The sequence below is a fragment of the Thamnophis elegans genome, chromosome 3, assembly GCF_009769535.1.
Source record: "Thamnophis elegans isolate rThaEle1 chromosome 3, rThaEle1.pri, whole genome shotgun sequence".
In the NCBI taxonomy this organism is placed as follows: Eukaryota; Metazoa; Chordata; class Lepidosauria; order Squamata; family Colubridae; genus Thamnophis; species Thamnophis elegans.
This window is the reverse complement of record NC_045543.1, coordinates 82,109,155-82,121,197: the sequence shown is the minus strand read 5'-3', so window position 1 is coordinate 82,121,197 and position 12,043 is coordinate 82,109,155.

Here is a 12,043-nt window from a genome sequence, read left to right as displayed (position 1 = left end):
GCTAGGTTTGTAGAAGCTGGGACAAGTAACGGGAGCTCACTCCATTACACGGCGCTAGGGATTCAAACTACCGAACTACCAACCTTTCTGATCGACAAGCTCAGCATCTTAGCCACTCAGCCACAGTGTCCCTCTATTTATATTGTAGTACATTTATTATGGCTGCCCACTCCAGTAGACTGTTGTAGATTTACTATATCCTAATCTATAATTGAAACATTTTAAAACATGAAACAAACCCTTGTGGACCGGGATAAAAAAGCTACCATAGCAATAAAAAAAACATGGCAGACCCTACCTAAATCCATTAACTCCTGGCCTAAGAAGAGAGCCAGGTCTTAAGAGTCTCTGGATCCCCTGGAGAAACTGTACCCTATGTATCTCGGGGGTGGGGGGAGTTCCAGATGCTGCAGCAGTAACAGAGAACACCTGCATTTTCAGTTCCACAAGATGACAATATTTATTAACATCCATGAACACCAACTAACAAGAGGCATAATGAAAACTTCTCAATTTCATAACATGTGCTCATATTTAACCATAGTTTTACCTGGGAAACTGCAACCCTGACCAAAAATACTAGGGAGTTCCTGAAAATGTAGCACTCAATATCAATAGACACATAGAGATAAACCACATAATTCTACACTATTATAAACAGACCCAAAAAGCTAAAAAGGAAACAAAAAAAACCCCAGAAACCATTGCTGTTTCCTTACCAGCCATCAACACCCAGGCAAACAGGGATTAAGACCAGCATTAATACCAGAAAAACAAGCAAGGAGTAAATAATAGCCAACTCAAGGAATTATCAAAGAGAAAACAACATTCCCACCAATACCGAAAGGGCAAGCTACTGTATATAAACGGAGAGCAAAGCTCCCGGCCTTGCAGTGCTGAAGATGTTACTTGGTTGGGTAAAAAAACATCTGCAAGAAAATAACCAAGCTCAGAGAGCACCAAGGACTCCACATACAATGCTGAAGGGATCTAGAGCACATGCACTCTGCCCAAATGTACTGGGCTGTCTGCTTTCCTGGATAAACCAGATAGGGAACACAACTACATGAGCTAATTCTACTTTATTGTAAGACTACATTAACAGAATAGTGCAGGTCTGAAAGTACAACCCCTCAATGCTACTTTTAACTGCTTGAATATTAGGGCGGGTCCTTTCTCAGTTTCTTCCTATGACTATTAAGTGATTGCGGGTTCCTACCCTCTTTGTCTAATTGTTTCTCAGGAAGCATCTTTCCTTTTTCTCCCAAGGTCATTCACACATTCCATTATAAGGGCAGGCAGAAATGATTTCAAATAGGCCTCGGTCCCTAAAGCCATAAAGCACTCCCATATGTACAATGATGAAATCATAATGGATTCTTTACATACACATTCCTCATACGTATATGTACACACACACACACATTGTGTGTGTGTGTGTATAAACTTTAATGAGCAAAGTTTATATGATATAAACAAAACATATAAATATATTGTGTTGCATTTTTACTGATAAATAAATGAATGGAGACTAGTATAGATCTATTTCAAACTATTTAGTTCTCATCAGCTAGCCAAACCTTTGTATTTCAAGCTACTTAGGTCTCATCGGTTAGCTGATGAGAGCTAAATAGCTTGAAATAGATCTATACTAGTCTCCCTTCATTTATTTATCAGCAAAAATGCAACATAAACTATATATATTTATATATACACACAGATACACATTGTATTGTATATATACAGTACATACATACTGTGTACAATGTCCTCATCATTGTATAAATGTATGTATGTGTATGTATGTGTATCTGTATGTGTGTGTGTATGTATATGTATGTATGAATTGTATGTATGTATATGTATGTATATATATGTGTGTGTGTGTGTTTGTGTGTGTGTTGTATTTGTGCTGATAAATAAATAAAGGGAGACTAGTATAGATCTATTTCAAGTTATTTAGCTCTCATCAGATAGCCATACCCTCACTGGGATTCGAACCTGGGCTATATTACATATTATAACCAATTAATATGTAATACAGCCCAGGTTCGAATCCCAATAAGGGTATGGCTAGCTGATGAGAGCTAAATAACTTGAAATAGATCTATACTATTTATTTATTTATCAGCACAAATACAACACAAATGTAACAAAGGCAACAGTAAAAATATTGGGTTTCTGTCTGGATGGTCTCTTGTGATGAGCCGATAGACAGAGAATGGAAACAGTAGGCTTCCTCCCATATTTGGGCATACCAGGGGTTGTGACACTAAATACATACATATATATCAATCATATAAACTTTGCTGATCAATCAGTCAGCCAAGAAAGCTAGGGATCAGAGAGTAGCAGATCTTTTTTATTTAATAAGAACATTCCCCCCCCCCCCTCTGTCTTTTTAATGAAGCTTTTTATTTGCAACTTGAAATGGAGTATTTCCATAAATTATTTGCTGAAAATGTGGATGTTTTTATGCCAACCTTTTCTTACCCTGCCTATACTGTATATACCCTAAAGCTATCTGGCTAAAAATTTGCTAACATCTTCCACCATACTTGCTATTTTTAGTTTGCTAAACTATAAAATAGCTACAAGCATTTTGGTGCTTCCCTATTATAGCCTACTGCTGAAACTTTAATCACCTCCAATTTCAAACCAATTAAAATCTAATCTTCTTCTGTTCAAATGTGGAGTTACCAATTTGCATCAAATCATGGCACCTTTGGATGTCAAATTTGAATCAGATCTTGAATGTAAATCAGTAAATCAGTAAATCAGTGAAGCTGATATGGCACCATGCTTCTGTCTACACAGGGTTTCCAAACCCCTGGGACATGATCTACAGTATTTGGAACTGGGCCACACAAGTTGAGCTGCATGCACGTATGTCCGTGCACAAGCCCACTGCTCATGTGGCCCAGTTCCCCTCTCCCTCCCTCCAAGCCATGCCGCCATGCCACAAAGCTTGGGGACTGCTAGTCTATGCATTAGAAATCCACTAGATTTCCTGCTGGGAAAAAGAACCATTTTATTCCTGCTCTAGATCATAATTCTCAGCAGTTTCTAGAAATAGATAATCTAAACCAGAGGTGTCAAACTTGATTTCATTGAGGGCCGCATCAGGGTTGTGTTTGATCTTGGGGGGTTGGGGTGGCCGTGGCCAGTGTGGGCGTGGCCAGCTTGATGTCACTCCTGTTGGGGCGCCTGGGGTGGCCCGAGCACTCTGTCAGTGAAAACAAGCTCCCAGACTCCATTTTCAGCTGCCATGGCCTCCTGCAAACCTCTGCCAGTGAAAATGGAGCTCAGGAGGGCCAGTCCTTCACTGTTTCCAGGGCAGCCCAAGGGCCAGATCTAAGTATCCTGTGGGCTGGATCCAGCCCCCAGGCTTGAGTTTGACACCCCTGCTCTAAACCAAAATTGATTCCAGAGAGTCTAGATATGCCCTTTGAAATTCAATATCTTCAGGCCATCTTGCATTACTTCTAGTTCAAAGAAATTAGTTTTGCAAAGCAGTGAATTGCCTTGAAGGAGGCTTGGCATGATCCGAAGAATTTTGTTCCTTTCTCCAGTCAGTAAGTTTGGCACAGAACATGCTTTCATACATTAGTAAAACTCATATTTTGCAAATCATGGTTTGTTGAACAAGCCATTGTGGATTTGTTTGCACATAGAATTAAGGCCTTCATGAATGGGACCACACATCACACTAGATTAAACTATATTACGACAGTGTTTAAATATGAAGAATTTGGCAAACTGCCCCGTGCATGCTTACTCAAATTCTCATAATGTTAAAAATTTGGACTTGTTTACTTAGGAGTAAGCATCACTGAATTCAGTGGTATTTAGTTCTCAGTAAATAATTCTGATGCCTAGTAATTAGGACCAGTTAAGCAAAGAAAAATGTTCTTGGCTTTTCACATGCTTCTTTTCATTAAATATTTGGCTTCTGTCTTTTGCTGTATGAAATACTTCAAATAATACTCAAGGAATAAATGTGCAACAATTAATTTCTGCAAGAGTCACCAGCAAATTCCACTTAATACCTTCTGTAGAGATGCTCCATCTTGTCTGGTGGTTGTATAGTTTGCTGTCTATCCTGTCCTTCTTGTGGTCTTTCTCTAGGTCCAGATGGTGCAGGGTGTCCGGCCTTCAATATATTATAATAAAAATCTCGGGCTTTCCATACAGAGTTGAGGCGGTACCTTTGCTTATCAAATGTAAATATGATGCCGAATGGTGCATCCCATCTATACTGTATCTGACGATTTCTGAGTTCTTCGACCAAAAAAGCGTAATCTCTTCTGGCTCTTAACATTTGAGGTGGTATCTCTTTCAAAACAGCCAGGTCTTTACCGCCAATTTGAAGCTTAGTGTTATAAGACGCTTGCAGTAAGCAAAGGTACCGCCTCAACTCTGTATGGAAAGCCCGAGATTTTTATTATAATATATTGAAGGCCGGACACCCTGCACCATCTGGACCTAGAGAAAGACCACAAGAAGGACAGGATAGACAGCAAACTACACAACCACCAGACAAGATGGAGCATCTCTCTTCTCTAGAAGTGCAAGGTGCTATGGAACCAAGACCTAGCCGCATGACTACTAGACGTATGGAGAAACAAGCTAAGAGGCAACAGCATCAACAATCATCGGCCATCGATCAAGGAACTACAACAACAAATCTGGAAGCAGTGGGAGGAGCTAGACCTAAGGTCAAACAGGCCATGCAGGAAGCTCTAAAAATGCTTCAACCAACCAAAGATGACAACTAAGATCTTAACATGGAATGTCAACGGACTGAACTCTCCACAGAAGAGGAAGAAAATATTTCATTATCTTAAACAGTTTAAGAACGATGTAATTTGTTTGCAAGAAACTCATATTAAGTCAACTGATCAAAAATATCTGATCAACTCAAAACTTGGTCAACATTTTGCAGCTTCTGCTATGGAAAAGAAGAATGGTATAGTTGTATACTTAAGAAAAGATATGAAAGCTGAATTAATAGAAGCAGATCCCTTCGGAAGATATATTGCTTTAGACTTAATCTTAGAAGGGAAAAAGACATTACTTTTGGGAATTTATGCTCCCAATCAACAGCAAGATAGATTCTATAGAAATCTTCATGCTAAATTAGTACAGTGGGACTATAGTTCCTGTATACTATTGGGTGACTGGAATGGAGTGATAGACACTAAGAGAGATAAGAAGATTTCCCGCTTAAATACCAAGATGCGAGCAAAGTTACCCAAATCTTTCTTTGACATTATGGATGATTTTGAATTGAGAGATATCTGGCGAGAAAGAAATGCAGAGGAATATGACTTCACTTTCTTCTCGGACAGGCATCAATCCCTTTCAAGGATTGATTTTATTCTAATCACTAATGATTTGCTTTCTAGGGTCAAGAAAACAAAGATTGCAGCTAGAGTCCTTTCGGACCATAACCCAGTTTGGATGGAGTTGGGAAGGGTAGTGCAGGCAAGAAGGTTTTGGAGACTGAATGAAAATTTATTTAGATATGAAAACTATATTAATGATTGTAAAAAATTACTATCTGAATATTTTGTTTTGAATATGAATAAGGGTACATCTATGGAATTTGTATGGGATGCAAGCAAAGCGTATATGAGAGGAGTTTTGATGAATATAAATAAAACACATAGAAATAAGCAAGGGTTAAAACGAACAGAACTGGAAGAGGAAATTAAGAGAAAAGAGCTGGAGTTAACAAGGAAACCAGACGATACAAAGGTTAAGGAAGCTATTAACATATTAAAATCTCAATTTGACATGTTGATCTCTGACCAGGTAGCTACTAATTTATTATATGCAAAACACAATACTTTTTGTAATGCAAACAAACCTGGCAGATGGTTAGCTTATCAGATTAGGAAAAAAAGGAAAACTCGAAATATATCTAAACTGATTTACAGAGGGAAGGAGGTGTTCCAACAGGAAGAGATTCAAAAGGCTTTCTGGGAATTTTTTACAGAACTGTATAAAGGGGATAAAATTAATGGTTTAGACATAGACAAATATTTAGACAAGGAGAAAATACCTTCAGTTAGAGAAGAACACAGGCAAAAATTGAATCAACCAATAACCTCGGGGGAAATCCTGCAGGTAATTAAGCAATTAAAGCCAGGGAAAGCACCAGGTACAGATGGCTTGACAGCGGTTTACTACAAAAACTTACAGTTAGAAATGGTAGAACCTCTTAGAGAATTATTTAATATGATTCAAACGGAAGGTAAAGTCCCTCCATCTTGGAAGACAGCGTTTATATCTTTGATACCCAAAGAAGATCAAGATACTACTCAACCCAAAAATTATAGACCCATTTCATTACTGAATGTAGATTATAAAATTTTTACTAAAATATTAGCAAATAGGTTAATGTTGGTCATTCAACAATTGATACATACGGACCAAACAGGTTTTATACAAGGGAGACAGATGAAAAGTAATGTTAGATTAATTATTAATGCATTAGAATATTTGGGAAAGAACAACCAGATCCCTGCTGCGTTTATATTTTTGGATGCTGAGAAGGCCTTTGATCGAGTTAATTGGCAATTTCTGTTGAAGATACTGCAAAAAATGCAGATAGGAGATAATTTTTTACAGTCAATTAAAGCAATATACCAACAGCAAACAGCACAAATCATAGTCAATGGAAGTCTAACAGACTCTTTTCAAATTGGAAAAGGTACAAGACAGGGCTGTCCTTTGTCCCCATTATTGTTTATTATAACTTTGGAAGTATTGTTGAGTAAAATACGGGGCTTGGATGGTTTAAAAGGGATCAAGATTAGGCAGCAAGAATATAGAGTCCGCGCTTTTGCGGATGATTAGGTCATAATATTGGAACAACCGCAGGAATCCAGTATGGTTTTAATGAATATGATTAATCAATATGGTCAAGTGTCGGGCTTTAAAATAAACTTAGGAAAAACCAAAATATTAGCTATAAATATGAATATTAAACAAAAGGAAGAATTAGGAGTGATGCTAGGATGTGAGGTAGTTAAAAAAGTCAAATATCTTGGAGTTAACATTTTAACTTCAAATGGGAAATTATATAAGCATAATTATGAACCACTTTGGCATAGCATACAGACAGAGATGAAAAAATGGGAGAAATTGCACTTATCTTTGCTGGGTAGGATAGCGGCAGTGAAAATGAACATTTTACCAAAATTTTTATTTCTCTTCCAAATGTTACCTATACTTAAAAAAGATGCGAACCTTTTAGAATGGCAGAAGGGTATCAACAAATTTGTGTGGGCAGGAAAGAAGCCGAGGGTAAAGATGAAAATAATGCAAGATGTACGTGAGAGAGGAGGATTGAAACTACCTAATTTAAAACTATATTATGATGCAGTGGCATTATCTGCAATTAGTGATTGGATTCATTTAACCAATGATAGAATATTGAACATTGAGGGACACGATCTGGTATTTGGTTGGCATGCTTACCTGTTATTCAACAAAAAATTGGATAAGACCTTTAAAAGTCATATTTTAAGAAATGCTTTATTGCGGGTCTGGAAGAAATATCAATATAAATTAAATGACAAGATACCCATGTGGGCAATTCCTAGACACGCAATTGAAAATATGAATACAGCACAAAGACAGGACAGAATTACTTACAGACAGCTTCTTACCTCGGAAAGGGGGGTATTACAATTAAAATGTTTAGAGGTATTAAAAGAGGAGAAGGTAGTTCAAACATGGTTCCAGTATGGGCAATTACAGGCTAGGTGGAAAATAGATCAAAAAATTGGTTTTATTCAAGTTGAGGATAATCTGTTTAAACAAATAAGAGATCAAAGCTTAATGCATATAAAGAGGATATATAATGTATTAATACAGATGGATTCGGAAACAGAATTAGTTAAAGATTGTATGATAAAATGGGCTCAAAATATTGAGGAACCAATAATGTTGGATACATGGGAAAGAATCTGGGTAAGAAATGTGAAATTTACACAAGCTCAAAATCTGAGAGAAAATTTTTACAAGATGTTCTATAGATGGCATTTAGATCCTAAAAAGTTGGCTTCTATGTATCCGAATGTACAGCCTAAATGTTGGAGGTGTGGTTCTCTCGATGCTAGATATTATCATATATGGTGGACCTGCCAAAAGGTTAAGGCATTTTGGATAAAAATATGGTGGGTCATGCAAAATGTTTTTAAAAGAAGGATAAAGTTTAGTCCTCAGTTATTTTTACTAGGTATATGTACTGATTTTACAGTGGTAGAGACCAACTTGACTCTGCACCTGATAACTGCAGCAAGACTGTTGGTGGCGCAATATTGGAAGAAGGAAGACTTGCCTACAATCCAAGAATGGACATTGAAAGTAACAAACTTAGCTGAAATGGCTAAAATATCGGCATATCTCAAAGATCATTCAAATGAGAGATATAAACGAGACTGGAAAAAATGGATTGACTATATACAAAATAAATACGGGACTAAGAAATTCCAGTTAGCCTATGCTTAAGATCAGAAATGATTTAAACTGTTAAAAGTCAGTTCAGTAAGAAGAAGCTAAGGTCAATCCAGAATGTCATTAATTTCTTTATTTCTTTTTTCTCAATAGATTTTAGACTGTGTTAGTTAAAAATCCATACCGTGTACGGGTTCTGGGAAGTCGGGGGGGGGGAAGGAGGAGGGGGGGTGGGGGGGTGGAGGGAGGGAGGGATACACACAACAAAAAAAAATTGTACTTTAATGTCTTAATGATTGACAAATGATGACATATTTGTGTTTTTTTTTTTAAAGAAAAATAAAAAAGTTGAATATGAATACCTTCTGTAGAAACAATAAGGTTGGAGGAAAGTGGAATATATTTTTTTCCCTGTGTGTCAACATTCTCTCTCGGTGTACTTCATTAAATCAAGATGATATAAGCCCCAGAAGGCCAACTGCAAATTTTAAAGCTGTATTGATTTAACCTTCCCTCTGTAAATATTTCATAGATCTGTAATGTGTAAATGTGGTCCCAGGCAGGACAGGAGATGGCACTTTTTCTCTTAGTATTCAGAAGGGATAGATGACAAGTCTTATGATGCTATTTAGAAAAAATATTATATATAAAAATGCATGTGGCATATGGTTGGCATTGGGACTGATGAGCCACTTGTGGCAAACTGCAAGAAACATAACATTCATTTCTCCATCCAGATTTAATATATTTTCCTAAAATAATTCAGTATATGGTGGAACTTACTCATTTTGTACAGGAAGAAGGAAATACAGAAAGATTAACCAGAACTCCGACATTTTGGAAAGCGCAATGAAAACTGGTCATCCTCCCACACATCATCTAGAAAATACCATCAGGCATGCAAATAATAAATAAATAAATACATATTAATTTATTATTTTCATACTGATGAAAATAACATGATTCTTGGTGAATGGATCTTGTCTTTTTATGTACACTGAGAACATATGCACCAAAGACAAATTCCTTGTGTGTCCAATTACACTTGGCCAATAAAGAATTCTATTCTATTCTATTCTGTTCTGTTCTGTTCCGTTCCGTTCCGTTCCATTCCATTCCATTCCATTCCATTCCATTCCATTCTATTCTATTCTATTCTATTCTATTCTATTATTTTACATTCCATTCCATTCCATTCTATTCTATTCTATTCTACTGAAAAATCCTCTCTGATTCCACCTGGGGTTCTTCTACATCAAACTTATCCTCTTTTGCTTTCTTTCCTTTCCTTATTCATTCATATCTTTTCTTCCTTCATATCATGAGGTCCACAGGTAGTTTTTAAATAAATAAATAAATGAGGTCCTGAACATGTCATCAAAACCACCACCACCTCCTCCTCCTCCTCCTCCTCCTCATCATCATCATCTCTGTGTGTGTGTGTGTGTGTGTGTGTGCATCTATCTGACATAAACACTTATGAAAGCTGCTGGTTTTGATTGACCATTCAGAACTGATTGTCTCTCTCTTTTTTATCCTTTGCCTTTATAACATTTTTCTTGAACAAAAGTCCTACGTATGTACAAGATAGCCCTCAACCTATGACCACAATTAGGACAGGAACGTCAGTTGAAAGTCATTTGATCACCATTTGTGAGTTTCGCAAACAGCTTCCCTCAAGAGAAGTTAATGGAGAAGTAAAATTGCCAGTTGCGGGTATGTGATGTCTCACTTAACAGCCACATGGGAAGTAATGTTGTGCCATGTTCATGTTTCTTCTGCAGGTTAAGCTTATCCAACCATTTCCTTGGCTATGGCTTTTATTTCTATCTCTCAAGGAGATTCCCCCCACGTATCTTTAGATCCTGTGTTTGATTCTAGGGATGAAAAGAATTGGCAGCAGTGGTAGCGGGACACACAATCCATTGAAAAGCAAGCAAGACATATTTATCATGAATCTGTCATTCCAGACACCTTTAGATATCAATGGAAACAGGTCGCTTTGATTCCTTTTCTAAAATGCAAGGGTTGTTCCAGAGATGCTTAGAGGAGATGAAAAAGAAGAGTCCCACAATCAACCCTATGATTATTTCTTTTCTATTCTGCCAATGGAAACATTCTCCAAATTGGCTCCCTTTGACTGTCTGCATCGCTGGAGTTCCAAGGGCAAGATTTCCTTGGCATTCTTTAAAGGCCCTGTTTGTTTATTACATCTGAAGGTGCAAAAAAAGGGCAGAAGATAACAAGTAACTTTATTGGAGGTTTATTGCAATTGGATGTAGTGTGGGCTATTTATCTGAACTGACTCAAGTAGATTTATTATAAGGTAAGCTCAGTGCTTAAGGAAAAGCTCATTCGGCAGAAGTTTCACTCCAGTCAGTGTTTAATGTCTCCTTCACACACTAGGGGCAATTTTAGCTTGTCTCTTGACATTTGTATTGATTTGCAACTGAAGTAAAATCTGCAATATTAGTGTTGTCACTGCCCTTGACTTGACTTAGCCCTGGCTTGCAGTATACATGCTGCCATCCATGCAAGCTGACCAGCTCATTGTTTGAGATATTTTTGTGTTGACAAATATATTACCTGCAAATATAAGAATTAATCAAGTAATCTCTCTTGTTATTTTTCTCTCCTTGGAAACTGAAAGACACATTTAATTTCCTTGCTTTGAAACAGATCTTGAAATGGGGATGAGGGATCAACTGGCTTTTTTTTTTCATCCAGGTTATAATTTGCTTTACTGTACAAAAATAATGCAAGAGCAATAAAGGTCTATGAAATTTTCATATTTATTTAACAAAGCAAATCTCAAAATAATGTATTTCTGAAGCTGTCTTTGTGACACGTAGGCATTTCTACATCTATTTTGAAACTCCATAATTACCGTGACCATAATGACATTTATTGATTGGAAATTATGGTTGGGAATTATTATGACCTTTGTATGTATGTATGTTTGTGTGTGTGTATATATACACATATACACATACGCACATGAGTACACATACACACACACACACACACACACACACAAATTGGAGGAGTACCAGAGTCTGAAGGAGGAACCAGAGAGGATATGGAAAGTAAAGAGAAGAGCCGAGGTGGTGCAGTGGTTAGAGTGCAATACTGCAGGCTACTTCAGCTGACTGCAGTTCAGCAGTTTGAATCTCACCAGGCTCAAAGTTGACTCAGCCTTCCATCCTTCTAAGGTGGTTGAAATGAAGGCTCAGATTGTTGGGGACAATATGCTGACTCTGTAAACTGCTTAGAGAGAGCTGTAAAAGCACTATGAAGACTAAGACTAAGTGCTATTGCTATTGCTAAAGGCCAAAGTGATCGCAATAATGATAGGAGAACTCAGATCTGTGACTCCTAAGCTGGGAGAATGACTCCAACAGAACTCTCTGTCCAGAAGAGTGCAGTTCTGGGAACAGCAGAACCCTCAAATTTTCAGCCTGTGGTAGAGGAACTGAGATCGAAGAAGATTGGACCATTGATAAGGCTGAAAAGGAAATGTATATGTATCACATATATATATATATATATACCACAGTTCAGACACGCTATACTA